General features: G+C 36.2%; 1 long non-coding RNA gene across 1 annotated transcript; it reads left to right on the forward strand.

Annotated features, from left to right (window-relative positions):
• The first annotated feature begins 7,635 nt into the window (after positions 1 to 7,635).
• On the forward strand, positions 7,636 to 10,217 carry LOC149010620 (uncharacterized). Its single transcript, XR_016174613.1, has 6 exons — positions 7,636 to 7,947; positions 8,720 to 8,782; positions 8,910 to 8,957; positions 9,090 to 9,152; positions 9,248 to 9,310; positions 9,561 to 10,217. It is a non-coding gene; the product is annotated as an uncharacterized LOC149010620 (long non-coding RNA).
• The last annotated feature ends 1,528 nt before the right edge of the window (positions 10,218 to 11,745 follow it).

The following is an 11,745-nucleotide window of genomic DNA, read 5'->3' on the forward strand; positions in this document are numbered from 1 at the left end:
ACAAAGATTTGTCTTCATTTCTCTATTCTTTTATTGCAAAGGATGTGGGATTATGCTTGTGTGGTGCGTATAATGTGGTGGTGTCTGTGGTGCAGCCGGTGCCTACCATTGGATGCACGCCACATTGATTTCATTAAATTCATCCGTTCAAAACAACATCTGCATATATTTAACCAACTTAAGTGAAACAAAATCAGTTTTTCTTTAAGATGAACCAAATCATGTTTTGAGTGATTGGAAAAGAATTCATGTAGTGTGCATCCAAGGGTGAACACCAGACACACCACAGAAGTAAGATCGAAGGATGGATTGAACCCTTATTCTAATTTCGCTCCAAATGTTGACTCAGGAGAAAGATGATACCATTCTACTTTTGTAAATCCAACCAAATATCTAAAGTCAATTCGACCAAGATTGATTTGTTGGCTCGGTTTATTGGACTTAAATTGGAATCAATTTGCTAAATTATAGGATAGGATGACGAAATTTTCTCTTCACCCTTACTCTAGAGAAATGGGTCTTATATAAAACTGACAATCCCCAATAAAGAAAACTCCAACTAAACCAAGCTTCTATTTGTATTGAAGACTTGTCAAAATGCTGCCTAAATTGGTCCGATCAATCGGTTCAGCTTTGACCAAATTGATTTATGTCTGAGTTGGGTTTTTATTGAACCATCTGAAACTGAAACCAAATTAGCTTGACCAAAGTTACAACTGAAAAATAATAAAAAGATAAAGACATAATCAAATTATAATTATAAAGTATATCAGTTAAATAAAGAGTCTGATTACCCTATGTGTGGTTTAAAGTCATCCCCTCCCTGCTCCCTGGGGTTAGGAGATCCAAAACTCTTCCAACATGTAAACCCGAGAATGGACCTGAACTGTCTGATCAATAATGAACTGTTAAGAGTACATATAAGATCATAAGAAACACGATAGATAAAACCAAGCCAAAATCAATTCAAACCTGCCAAACCAAAACGAACCAAATCCATGACTTGGTATCCACAAGCCTACATGGCTAATCTGCCTATGACTAACATGGCCATCAGGGCCACCCAAGCAAGAGGCTACCCGGGGAGGACCTACAAGTTCTACAAGGGCCTAGTTGTATACCCATTTGTGCATGGACTTAGTTACACCAAATTCATTCACACCATTGACAATGCCCTAACACCAATCTCAGTTCCTGTCGGTGGTTGACATTTTTGCCAATACACTACTCTCTTAGGAAACTTTGTGAAGATTGCACGCACCAAGAGCGATAGGTTCTCTGTTGGGTTAAAAGTCGATGTAAAAAACACTGGCTCAATGGATGGAACTCATTCTCTACTTGTTTTATTGGCATCATTGGTCAGAGACTAGGCGCCTTAAAAACATCTGGTGGCATTTGAGAAGGTACATGTTCTAGTGTATTCTCAACAAAGAGTTGGGATCAACATACATGTTTGCACGCATCTTAGGGTTGTGGACAAGAATGGATTTAGAAGCATTCTCGTGGGTGAACATAACCTTCATATTGGTGATGTTATGCATTCCTTATCTCTCCAAACTTTACATCCTAGACATATTAAAACATAGTAAACAAAATATGGAAAAAGGACGAGAATTCCATCCACCATTCTACCTACTATCATCTCCTTGGTGGCATTAGATTAAGGGAAATCCCAAATTAAGAAAACTCATTTTTTTTAATAAGCAATGTACATACGTAAATATGAAGAGAGAATCACATTTTACGAGAAAATGATATGACATTTGGAAGAAGAATAAAAAAGAAGTAAGTCTAAGGATATGATTTATAAGATATGTTAGGTGTAGACTAATTGGAGAATAAGTCAAATTAGAAAGGGCAAATACATGAAGAATTCAAGGGTGTTGGTAATGTATTGTGCTGTTCAAAAGTAAGAGCTGTTTGATTCTTGAAGACTTCAGGCACATTAATGTTAAGTGGATTCTTGTAGAAAACAAATGAAGTGCAAAGTGTTTTTTTTTTTTTTTTTTGAAATAAAATACAAAAGTTTTTTTTTTTTTTTTTTTTTTTTCTTCCGTCCGCAATGAAGTCCAAAGCTTTCTATTTTTTTTGATATATTTTCATTCTCATTACAGTCCCCATGATGAGGATTATACTTTTATACTTTTGTAAATCAAATAGTTAAAATTGGTTTGATCAAGATTGATTCATTTGATCAACTACTTTCTTGGATTGAAATTAAAATCAATTTGCAAGTTTTAGGATACAATGAGAAAATTTTCTCTTCACTTTTTTTTTGGGTACAAAGGGGCTTTATTAAGCGGGGGATAGGGATATTAATATGCCTCAACGAAAATCAAATCCACAAACTCTTCACTAAGAGGTGTTGGTTTCAAGTTTCAACAGAACAGCTCTGCGTTGGCATTTTCTCTTCACTTTAAGTGTGGAGAAATGAGTCTTACTTCAGATTGACAATCCTCAATAAACAAACTCCAACTAATACCAATATTTTTATTCCCATTGAATTAAGGGTTGGTTTTAGGTAAATAAGATTATAGTTAGTCCAAAAGAGTAATTAATTTTACAACTTTAATTTGAATTAGAAAGCCCTCCAATTTTGAATGAGTTTACAACATGTTTCACATGTTAACAACACCTATTTAGAAACCCTAAGTAAAGCACCCCTCCCTCGGGATTAGGGTGAAACCTCCACATGCAGTAAACAGAGAAGGGAGCAACAAGAGTTCGTTTCTAGGGTAGCCTCAAATGCCAAGGGTCCTTCTATACTGGTCTTAATGAGTAGTGGACCTATGAAGAAAGGAATCTACATAACATATTAGTTTCTAACACGAGTAGGTAAGACCCGTGAGATTCGATTTGAAAGCTAGTTTTCATTATATATTAATTTCTCGTAATTAGATTACTTCATGAATTTCTTTCATTCCTAATTCTTGAGACTTGGAGTTGTAGATTTCTTGGTGGATGGGGTTCGTTTGTTTGGAATTTATCTTATTTTAGAAAGGTTGGTTTGCTTCGTCGATAGCGCGTTGAGTCTGAAAAGCGTTGGGTTCTTGGATGAAGACTAGCTAGCAGATTTCAACACATGTGTTTACAGAAAACCTTTAGAAAAATGGAGGCATATTAGCTATTTGTTGGAGTTGGTAATGTTTGACAAAAAAAAATGAAAAGTTGGTGATGCATTGTGTAGTTCAAAAGAAATAGTTCTTTGATTCTTGGAGATTTCAAGTGGGTTAACCTTAAGTGGACTCCTATGGAAAATAAATGAAGTGCAAAGGGGTTTCTTCTTTTTTTATCTTTTCTCTTCTTTTGTAAAAAAAGTACAAAGCTTTGTATTAATTTCTCTCTTTTTTTTTTTTTTTTTTTTTTCGTCCTCATTGTTATCCTCACTTGGCTCCTAAACAAGATGACACTATTATCCATTTGTAAATTAGATAGTTAAAATTGGTTCAACTGAGATTGATTCATTTGATTGATTGTTGTCTTGGATTGAAATTGGAATCAATTTGCTAAGTTTTAGGATAGAATGAGGAAATTTTCTCTTCACCTTCAGTGTGGAGAAATGGATCTTACTTGAAATTGCCGATCCCCAATAAACAAACTCCAACTAATACCAACATCTGTATTCCCATTGAATTAAGGGCTGGTTTTAGGTAAGTAATATTACATTTTGTCAAAGAGAATAGTTAACATTGAAACTATCATTTGAATTAGAAAGTCCTCCAATTTTGAATGAGTTTACAACTTGTTTCACATTTTAACAACATATATTCAGAAACCCAAAGACTAGGTTTCAAATCATCCCCTCCTTCCTTGCAATTAGGGGATCCGAAACTCTTCCTGCATGTAAACCCAAGAAGGGACCAAGAAGAGCTTGTTTCTGGGGTGGCCTTAAATGCCAAGGGTCCTGTTATACTGGTCTTTATAAGCGGTGGACCTATAGATGTAACATTTGCTCAGAACAATCCTCATGTCTCTGCTATTTTTTTGGTGAATTATAACTCTTGCTAGGAAGGAGGAACAACAATTGCAAATCTGTTGTTTCTGCACATCTAAGCCAGGAGGAAAGCTACAGATGACTTGGTATCCTCAAACCCATGTGGCTAATCTACCCATGATGCATATGACCATGAGGGCCAACCCTACAAGAGGTTACCAAGGGAGGACCTACAGGTTTTACAAGGGCCCAATTGTATACCCATTTAGGCATGGATTGAGTTACACTAAATTCTTTCACACAAATGCCGATGCCCCAATACTAGTCTCAATTCTAGTTGGTGGTCAACATTTTCGCTAGAACGCTACTCTCTCATGAAGCTTAGCAAAGGTCACACGTACCAAATGCAATAGGCTCTTTGTTGGATAACTAGGCGATGTAAAGAACACTGGCTCAATGGATGGAACTCACACTTTACTTATTTTCTCGACATCAACAGCGGGAGACTGGGCACCCAAAAACATCTAGGTGGCATTTGAGAAGGTGTAGGTTCTGGGGGTTCTTCACAACAAGTTGGGATCAACATACATGTTTGCAAGCATCTTAGTGTCGTGGACAAGAATGAAACTAGAAAATTTTCCATAACATGACTTTCATATTGGTGTTGTTAGGCATTCATTTTCTCCCCAAGCTTTGCATCATGGGCAAATCAAAATATGGAAAAGGACAAGAATCCCATCTGCCTTTCTACCCACTGTCATCTCCTTGGTGGCATTAGATTAAGGGAAATCCCAAATTAAGAAAACCCATTTTTTAAATAAGCAAATGTGTGTGTGTGTGTGTGTGTGTGGACACAGAGAGAGAACCACATTTATGAAGATTATAGAAAAAGAAAAAATAAGTTGAAGAATATGTTACGGTATATGTTAGGTCTAGATTAATTAGAGATTAAGTTAAATTAGAAGCGGCAAAATCCTTTAATGTACATTAATTGTTTGCTAGAGTTGCTAATGTATTTTGACAAGAAAATAGAGTTGGTAATCCATTGTGTTGTTCAAAAGTAAGAGTTCTTTCATTCTTGAAGATTTCAAGTGGGTTATGTTAAGTGGCCTCTTATAGAAAATATTTGAAGTGCAAAGGTTTTCTTGGCCTCTTTTTTTTTTTTTTTTTTTTTTTTTTTTTTTGGTTGGTGTGTAAAAGAAAGTACAAAACTTTGTATTTGTCTCTCTCTTTTTTTTGTTTCATCCCTATTGTTTTCCTCATTTGACTCATGAAAAAGATGGTACTATTATACATTTGTAAATCAGATAGCTAAAGGTGGTTCGACCAAGATTGATTCATTTGATCAAATGTGGTCTTCCGGTCTTCGATTGAAATTGAAATCAATTTGCTAAGTTTTAGGATAGAATGAAGAAATTTTCTCTTCACCATAAGTTGTTGATCCCTAATAAATAACTCCAACTAATACTAATATTTGTATTCCCATTGAATTAAGTGTTGGTTTTAGGTAATTGAAATAACATTTTGCCCAACAGAGTAGAACACATTACAACTATTAATTGAATTAGAAATCCCTCAAATTTTGAATGAATTTTCAACTTGTTTCACATGCTGACAACACGTATTCAGAAATCCCAAAAACTAGGCTTAAAGTCATCCCCACCCTCCTTAGGATTAAGGGATCTGGAAGTCTTCCTACACATAAAACCGAGAAGGGACCATCAAGAGCTCATTTTTGGGGTGGCCTTAAATGAGGGGTCCTGCTATATTGGTATTTATAAGTGGTGGACCTATAGATGTAACATTTGCTCATAATGATCTTCATGTCTTTGTTATTCTCAGTGGGTTACCCTTGCTAAGAAGGGGGAGCGGTCATTGTGGATGTGCTATTTTGCACAACTAACACAAGAGGAAAGCTACCCATGACTTGATATTTGCAAGCCTATGTGGCTAACCTGTCTATGAACAAATATGGCCATGAGGGCCAACCCTGCTAGAGGTTACCGGGGGAGGACCTTTAGGTTCTACAATGGCCCAGTTATATACCCATTTGGGCATAAACTGAGTAACACCAAATTCTTTCACCCCATCGTAGATGCCCCAATAGTACTCTTAGTTACCATCGACATTTTCTTCGGACCACTACTTTCTCATGAAGCTTAGTAAAAGTCACACACATCAAATGCAATAGGCTCTTTGTTGGGTTACTAGTCGACATAAAGAACATTGGTTGAATGAATGGAACTCATACTTTACTTATTCTTTAGACATCATCAGCGGGAGATTGGGCACCCAAAGGCATCTACTAGCATTTGAGAAGGTGCATGTTTAGGCAGGTTCTCCACAATGAGTTGGGATCAACATGCATGTTTGCAAGAATCTTAGTGGTGTGGACAAGAGTGAAATTAGAAAAAATTCCCATGGGTGAACATAACCTTCATATTAGTGCTATTAGACATTCATTTTTTCTCAAAGCTTTGCATCTTGAACAGATTAAAACATAGTAAACAAAATCTAGAAAAAGGATGAAAATCCCATCTGCGTGTCCACAATCATCTCCTTGGTGGCATTGGATTAAGGAAAATCCCAAATTAGGAAAACTCATTTCTTTAATAAGCAAATGTGTGTATACAGATACTGAGAAACAATCACATTTATGCAAATTACAAGAAAATAATGACATTTGAAAGAAAGAAGAAAAAAAAAAAAAAGTAAGTTACACTATACACTAGGTCTAGAATAATTAGAGATCAAATCAAATTAGAAGGGACAAATCCTTAAATGAACATTAGCTAGTTGATAGAGTTGGTAATGAATTTTGACAAAAATAAAATAAAAAATAATAATAATAAATAAAGAGTTGGTAAGTATTGTGCTATTCAAAAGTAAGAGTTCTTTGATTCTTTGAAGATTTCAAGCGTGTTGAAATTAAGTGGATTCTTGTAGAAAATAAAAGAAGTGCAAAGTTTTTCTTTTTAATTGTTTTTTTATTTTTTTATATCTTCTTTTGTGAAATAAAGTACAAAGCTTTGTATTCATTCTCTTTTATTATTTCATTTCCATTGTTATTCCTACTTGACTCATGAGAAAGATGATACTTTATACTTTAGTAAATCAGATAGTTAAAATCGGTTCGACCAAGATTGATTCTTTTGATCAACTACTGTCTTGGATTGAATTTGGAGTCAATTTGCTAAATTTTAGGATAGAATTAGAAAGTTTTCTCTTCACCATAAGTGTGGAGATCAATCTTCAATAAATAAACACCAACCAATACCAATATTTGTATTCTCATTAAATTAAGGGTTATAAGATTATATGTAGTCCATAATAACAGTTAATATTCCAATCATTATTGGAATTGACAAGCCCTCCAATTTTGAATGAGTTTTCAACATGTTTCACGTGTTAATTACATGTAAACCCAAGAACAGACCAGACCGGATTAATTAATAATGAACCGATAAAAGTAGCGAAGAGAACCGGATGGATGAACCACTTCAAAACTGCTGAACCAGACCAAACCAATCCAGGAATCTTATTGGCCATTCTTATTGGTGTGGTGGTGGGACCAAGGAAACCTGGAGAACTGTCGGTGGCCGACGATGAGAAATCACAAATCAAATGTGGAAACGCACGTTTTTCGGTTCATTAGATCTCAAATTCACTGAAAGATTATAATTTTTAAGCCAAACAGAGCCTAATCTTGGCGCGCTCTTTCGCTTAAGAGCAGTTAGGGTGTGGCATCCTTTGGGATCTCTTTTTGTAGATTTCTTGCACAGCAACGCCACTCATATACTTATCCCTCCCTCTCACTCAACCTCTCTCTGTACTTCTCTTTTTCTCTTTAAATGCTCTCCTCTCATCTCTTCTCTTCTTCTCACCTCTTCCCGTCCCTTCATTTTCTCCCCTCTGTTCCAATCTTGCTGGTTTTGCTCCTGTAAGTGGGAAGAAGGTGAGAGATGGCTGGGCACAACAGAGGCGATGATTGTTTAGCTTCCCATGAACAGCAGGTAACTCTCTCTCTCTCTCTCTCTTGAACTTTCCAAGAATTTTATGAAACTCAGGTTTGAGGAGCATAGCTGTAATCTTTGATGAACATTACAACACTACTTCCAGTGTTTCTCTCTGCTGCTAAATGCTCCAATTTACAACGTAGAAAGCCTATATGCTCAATAATGAAGCCCCATTCTAGAACTTTTTTTAGTTTTTGTTTTTTTCTTAACCATCAGATGGTTTTGTTCAGGGTAGTGAAGGAAATGTTGGGCCATGCATGAGGCCCATCACAGCTCTGTCCACACTAGAATAGAAGAGCCCAGAGTTGTGTTGTCTTCATGTCAAACCTACTTAAAACTGGGCTTTGCCTGGTGATAGGTACTTAAAATCTGTTTAGATAAGTAAACTTAATGCTGTTTTGAGTCACTCACAATTAGTGCATCAAGCATGCAGGGTTGCTAGATTGGTAAAACAAACACTTTTTAGCTAAGAGGTCAAGGTCGTGGGTTCGCATATGTAATATCCCCTCCTCTATGCATAAAAAGCACCCATGTACCGAAAAACGTGCATCAACGGGTATCTCAATTGGATCGGTCTGGGTTTTTGGTTCACACCATAACCAATCATGTACTGGTCCAGTTTGGGTTTAAACAGTCTGTTTGGGCCGGTCCTAACAGTTCTTGCCGAAACATATCACCACTAGTAAACCCACCTTTGCTGTTTTGCTGTTCATATTTTTTGAATCCTCATTGGTTTCTGATTCTATTTGTGTAAATGATTTTGACACAGGAAGCAGGGTCAGGGAAGAAATATGGAGGACTTGCACCTAAAAAGAAGCCATTGATTTCAAAAGTAAGGCCCATTAAGATTATTTGTTGTTGACTCTTAGAATGCAATCAACATTGGTGTGCGTTCCAAAGACTTCAGTAAGATCAAAAGCTTTATTATTTTGGTGATTGGGTGTTCCTCCTGTGTTTAGGATCATGAACGGGCATTCTTTGATTCAGCAGATTGGGCTCTGGGGAAGGTAATGAAGACAAAGTTTGTTTGAATAAAAAATCATGAAGGGTTGTGTTGGGTATATATGGATTCTTAGAATCACAATCTACATTTTTAGTGTTCTGTTTTCGTTAATTATTATCATTTCTTGTGCTTCTAGCAAGGAGCTGGGTTAGACCAAAACTCAAAAGCAGATGTAGAGACATTGCGTCCAAAGTTGCAGGTACTGTTATATATATTATTTCCCCAATCAAATAGAATACATTCCGAGCTGAGCACCAAACAGAGCCTTGTTTGATTGAAATTGGAATTCTACAGCGAACGCCTCATCAACAGGTTCCTCCACGCAGACCAGCCTGTACATCTGGGAGAGATCTCAATGTGAGTAATTTTCTGCTTTGAGATTTTTAATTTATGCTGTGTTTGGTATGTCTTCTTCTAATAAATTGTGGGTCTTGATTATTTTCTATTTTCTCACTTTAAAATGAGTTCTAGAAGCAAAATATATTCTAAGAATGCATAACAAAGAGAACTTTAGGTTGCTTTTGCTATGCATTCTTAGATTTCTGTTCTACCCATTTCTCTTGTTACTTAAAATTCTAAACCCAGTTCTATTTCCATGATGTTTCAGGAAGATTAGAAGCAGCTAAGCCCACAAAGCATTGTGTCTACCACCCATTAAAGACAAAATTAATATTCCAACCTTCAGAGGAGTCATGGAGATCACATGAATTTCATTTATCTGAAACCCATGAGTTGCTAAAATACTAATTTAGTAGGGAGCTGTGTTTCAACCTCATCTGAATACTGATTACAATTGTTGCATGAACTCCAACATAAACTTTGTATCATTGACTACTAGAAATATTAAATGGTCTTTCCATCTCCAAGATGGGCTTCAACTTCAATTGCATTATATTTTGAAATCAAAGAAAGGTGGTTTTGAGGCTAACTTGTACCTTCTCTATTTTTCTGAGATGTAAGGCCTACCAGCACACTTAATTAACATATCCCACATACCATCTGGTCCATTTCCTCAGGGTGGAGGAAAATGACTTGAATCTACTGATGATGTTGGGAGGATTTCCATAATTTTTTATTCAATTCCAAGAAACATAATTTCTTATTTCCCAATGAAAATAAAGTTTGACTCCGATACAAAGAGCAAAAGGTGAATCAACACCTTTTAAGGAAAAAGGTTATCAACTTCATCTCTCCATGGGGCCTAACAATCAGAGGGAAAAGATTGGGTGTAAGGGTTGTATAAGTCCCCCTATGTAGTTCTTTATCACCTCTACGCTGATTTCTTTGATTAGTGCATTGTTTTTTTCATTTTACTATTAGCCATTATCTACTGTTGGTTTAACAATATCTCATTCTTATCTAAACCTTGGAACTGCTACTCAGGCGTAATTCCGATTGATTGTGCTTTTCTTTTCTTAGTGATACTATTTCTACAATGTAAGTCACATAGGATGTTGTGTGTTAATTGGTGTAGGACCTTAGTATTTTTTTTTTCCCTCTTTTTTTGCACCCTTATCTCTTTCCTAATTGCATGCATTCACTATGTATGGAAAATACCCTGTCTCATCCCGCTATTGTCTTCGGTATCTACTTATGGAAATTGTTACACAAGTTTATTGAGTCTAAAATGTTTGTCCTAACTGAGAGAAGGGAACTCATCTATCATCTTTTGATCTTAAAATGAACATCTTATCCTAGAACCTGAGGGGACTGAACAGAAATTTCACTCTTCAATGCCTTTCAAAATTACTCAAAAAACATAGACCAAGCAGTTATGTGAAACCAAATGCTTAGATCACTTTGCCCTTCTCAAAAAAATGAGTAATTTGCTTAGGAAATATTCCTCCATTGGTTTCACTGACAGCCAGGGATCTAAGGGCTTGAAAGGTGGGATTTGGTCCCTTCAACAGGAATGAACTAGTTGCTTTCTTCTGAAGAAGAATACTTTGTTTATGGCCATCAACTGCTCTTTTGAGGGCAAGGAATGGATTACGATATTCATCTATGCCCCCCCCCCCCATCTTATGCAACTAGAAAAATCTTTTGGATTGATCTCCAATCTTTCATCCAATCTATATCCAAACCATTCTTGATCATTGGTGACTTCAATGAAGTAATGACTCAAGAAGATAAGCTGGGAGGGCCTTTTAAACCTTCCCCGCCCTACCCTGCCCTCCAATCCTTAATTTTATGTCTGGACTTGCAAGAAATTTTGTTTCACGGCCAACCCTTCACTTGGTCAAATAAACAAAAACCACCCAACCTTGTGAAAAAAAAAATATATCGCACTTGGGACTCTCCTTCTTGGATTGCTCTCTTTCCCAATGCCAACCTCAAAAAATTGTCAAATACAGGATCCGACCATAACCCTCTATTTCTTAGTCCGTTTGTAACCAAAATCCAATGGAGAAAGCTTTTTCATATTCAAATGCATGGCCACATCCACTTTATTTGAATGCAGTTGAACAAAATTGGGTAAGTAAAGGTAATGTTTCCTTTGATTGCAAACTCACAAGTATGTCTAGATTATTACTTCATTGGAATCGAAAAGTTTTTGGGAACATTGATCATATCTTTCACAACATTTTTGATGAAATTGAAGTGCTTGAAAGTCACCCCAACTCATCAATGTCAAAAAACAAGCCATTTCTCGGGCACTTTCTGTTGAGGAATTATTTTGGTTCCAAAAATCCTGATGTAAATACATCTTGGATGGGGATAGAAATACTAGATTCTACAACTTCTCTTCTAAAATTCATCTCCACACGGGAAAGGTTGAGACCATTGAACAT

This window comes from Hakea prostrata, chromosome 7, assembly GCF_041222555.1.
Source record: "Hakea prostrata isolate BN-2017 chromosome 7, UWA_Hpros_2, whole genome shotgun sequence".
NCBI lineage: Eukaryota > Viridiplantae > Streptophyta > Magnoliopsida > Proteales > Proteaceae > Hakea > Hakea prostrata.